The sequence below is a fragment of the Lipotes vexillifer genome, unplaced genomic scaffold (assembly GCF_000442215.2).
Source record: "Lipotes vexillifer unplaced genomic scaffold, Lipotes_vexillifer_v1.1 scaffold645, whole genome shotgun sequence".
In the NCBI taxonomy this organism is placed as follows: Eukaryota; Metazoa; Chordata; class Mammalia; order Artiodactyla; family Lipotidae; genus Lipotes; species Lipotes vexillifer.
Genome location: NW_006777439.1, coordinates 291,440 through 295,347, shown reverse-complemented (window position 1 = coordinate 295,347; position 3,908 = coordinate 291,440).

The following is a 3,908-nucleotide window of genomic DNA, read 5'->3' as shown; positions in this document are numbered from 1 at the left end:
CTGCTGACAGAAAAGGAAGCAGATCCTCATGCCCTTCCCCCTTTCTCCTCCCTTCACGCCACACTTAACATCACCCTCAGAATCTAACAGTAATAATGAAGCGAGGTGTGGGGTGAAACGCAGGAACGGCTTGTCATGGAAAACGCACACTCTGGCCTAAATTGCCCGTGAGTCGCCTTTCCGCGACTCGTAGGCACGGAAAAAACCCAGTCCTTTCGGTTCGAAGGTCCTCCCGAGGGGGTGGTCAGAAGTGGAGGTCCAGCGGCTTGGGTGCCGACCGGACCGAGGCTTCCAAGGACCTCGCCTTAGACCGGAGGCCGGAAGGGGGCTGGAGTGAGTCCCGGGCTGGCGTGCCCCTTCCCATCCCCACAGGCGCCTCCACCCCTGCGTACGGTGGTGCTTTCCTTCTAGACGCGCTCCTGGCAACCTTCTGAACATACCTCAAACCCAGATGAAAGCCTGAGAATTAGGGGGAGCGTCTCCCTCCTAGAATATGCGCCTCCCGTGCGAGGAGGCCGCTGGACTCCGCACCGACAAAGTGTAACGGGGAAGTATGCGGGCTAGCTCGCGGCAAGGGTCCCCCTCCCTCCCGACCCTGCCAGTGGCCCACTCAGAAGAAATTCCAGGCTGCGGACCACGGGAGCTGCGCCCTGGGGACCAGCACTCCCGGGCCGCCACGCGCCCTCGCCTGCCAGTTCCAGCCTAAGCTCGCCCGGCCTCCAGCGCCTTTCGCCTGCGCAGGTCAGAGGGCGGACTTGCCTTCACTAGTTAGGAAAGCGAGCGAATTTCTCTCTCGGCTCCACAGGTGAAGAGGGCGCTTTAGGGCGCCGCTGCTAATCTCTCGCTCCTGGGGCAAAAGTGAAAATGTTGACTCTCGCCAGCAATCTGCAAGCAGAAAACAAATCGGGGTTGCCGAGGAGGGGGGGCGGGGGGGACAACACATCACTTTGCATTTCTTTTATAAATGAATCACCCTGAAACGGTTAGATGTTTGCAAAACAATGCAAAATCCCTGGTATGAGTGCAAGGGTCTTGGAAAATCTTAAACCTTGTTTATCTTTCCCGGGTCCCTGAGAACAGGCCCTGACGGAACATGTTTCCACGGACCTACTGAAACCTTCCCCTTAACTGGAGTTGCAAACACACTGTATATATTTATATCAATAACATATAGGGTAGGCATGTCTGTATGTATTTATCTCATACATATTTCTATAAACTCCAGCGTCTGGAAAGGGTGGGGGTAAATAACCCCGAACGGTTAAAATTATGGAGAAGGGATAATAACTGATTACTAATTTGAAAGTAAATAAACAGGTGACTTTTTCAGATCAAATCCCTCCTTGGATCGTTACAATAAATATCTCTGAAGGAAGCTCTCTATTTATGTTGTCATTGATTAATTCTTCACTACCTCATTTGATTTCGATTTAGAACGATTTGATTCTAATTTAATTAGCATGTAATTTGGATGTACATAATTACTGTAATTATGACATTCAGGTAAGGCAGCTTTAGGCTGAAAGGCAATTTCAAATTTTCTAGCAACCTACTTTGTACTGGGAAATGGACAAGGACTTTGCGCCCTGCTATCCAAGTAGTAATTAGCACATCTTTTTGAAACAGGCAGTGCGGCGGGGTTTGTATTAAAACAGCAAATACAAACCCAACCGAGTTACCGGCTGCAAAGGTGGCTGCGAGTTCCCGGAAATGCACGGCGTTTCCCTGGCGCGAGATCGGGGACCCCGGCGCCCCAGCGCCTGGGCCGGCTCTAGCTGCTGCGGGCTCCGGCGCCTCTGTGGCCTCTGGCGCGGGATTTGGAGGTGTAGCTTTCAAGATTAAAATACAATAAACGTGCGGGGAGGGTGGGGGACAAGAAAGGAGGGGAAGAAGCCACTGCACGACGTCTGAAGACGCGGGGTTGGGTAGTGGACTAGGAAGAGGAGGGAAAGGGGCGGCGGGAGGAGGGCGAGGCAGAGTGGAGAGAAAATTGGTCAACGCCCCCAAGTGTTATCCGATTTTAGATTTGGGTTTCAAAGGGAAAAGGTGGGGGCCAAAGGGGTCAGTTTGCGCCGGCAGGGAGTGCGGACCCTTCGCAAGGGTCTGGGGTCAGGGGTTTCCGGACTTCTGGCAGCCCTAGGGGGCCCTGCGCTCCCCGCAGGGCCCCGGCCTGCCCAGCAACCCCCAGCACCCGACTCGGGCGGGACGGCGCCTGGAGGACAGAGGCGAGGCAGGAGGCTGCTTCGGCCATCCCCGGGTCCAGGCTGGAGAAAACTGCGTGACCCTCGCTTCCTCCCCTTCACAGGGGGGCCTGTGGACCTGAGACGGTCTGCTTGCCTGGTTTAATCAGCTTGGCTCGGTCGGTCCCAGATAACCCACGTGGGTCCCGCCGACCGGGAGCCTTCGGATCCGGGTAGTTGGGGGAAGAGCGCGGGGGCGCTGCAGCCACTGCCGGGTCCCCATGCCGGGGTTCACGTCGCCGCCAACAGGGCCCAGCGTGCTCACCTCCAAGTTGGAAGACCCTGAAGTTGCCTTGAAGGAAATGCTAAATGCGCCAATTCTAAGACTAGGGCCAAGCAGGGCGTTATATTGTTTTGTTTGGATTTTCAGTAAGCAAGTTCCAGAAAAGACTTCCTTTGTCTGGGAGCATTTACTACCGGCCATTACTAAGCAGTGCCGCCCAGTAGCGGGGCTTGTCCCTCACGAAGCACAAAAACTCGCTTTTCTTTGCTCGATTCGCAGGGTTGCTGCAGCTCGCGGCAAACGCCGACTCCCCGCGCTCGAAGCGGCGAGCAAGGGCGGACAGCGCGGCCTTCCCGGCCCGGAGCTCTAGATGGCGCCAGCGAGCCGCACTCGCCAAGCTCCTCTTAAGGGAATCAAGAGCGACTGTCAAACATAAAAGCAAATCAGAGTTTTCAGTTTTTTTAATGTGTTAAGAATGTTATTCCTTAAGAAAATTTGTAGCTAAATTATTCTCACTTAAAATAAACACTTAGTATACCAATTACACAAATGGGCGGGATTTATGTAAGATTTACTTCATCTGCATTTTTGTAGTGGGAGAGAGCCTTGGTGAATACAGATAATAGATGCAAATAAGATTAGAGTTAAAACAAATAAAGTTTCCATCTGAATAAAAAGAAATTCAATTTTACACGACTTATAACGATTTGACGGAATGTCCAGACAAGCCGCTCAGGTGCACTATCTAATCGTGTCAAACTAATGTTGTTTTCCCTCCTTGAGGAGAGAAAAATCTTTCTTTTTTCTCTTTTTTCCCCCCTTCATCAGGTAGGATCCAATTCACTCCGAGGGGGAAAATGTAAAGCCAGAAAAGGAAATCGCCGGGGGAGGGTGTGGATCGGCGCTGGCTAGGCGAAGAGCCGAGGAAAACTTGGTCTTCGTTCCTCTACTACGCAGGAAGCTACAGCACAGGAAACGCTGGGAGAAACCGGCTGAAACGAAATCGCATTTCCCCTCACCCGGGCCTGAGCGGACTCAGGACCCCTGTCTGCACCCCTCGCCCCACACCGGCCTCCGATCAGCAGCCCCCGTCTGCGCCCCTACCCCTGGCCGCGGCCTCCCGTTTCTCCCGGGCCCAGGAGCCAGAGCGGCCCGGGCCCCGTAGCCCCCAGGTGGCCCACGGGAGACGCGGCTCCACCTCGGGTGGAGACCGAACTCTTCCCGGGTTCGTGGACTCTCCTCCCACGCACGCTCTCTCCAATTTGCTCGGCCGCAGCGGGTGGCTGCCCGCTCAAGACTAGGTATACTCGCGCCCCCCAGAGCCCCCTGGGGCTAGGGGTTGGGTAGGAGCGCGGCGGTCTGCCTTGCCTGCTGGTTTCGGCTGGGGGCAGGGGCCCGCTCCCTCCGCGTGCAGGTTCCGCGAGCTCTGCCCACCCCCCGACTGG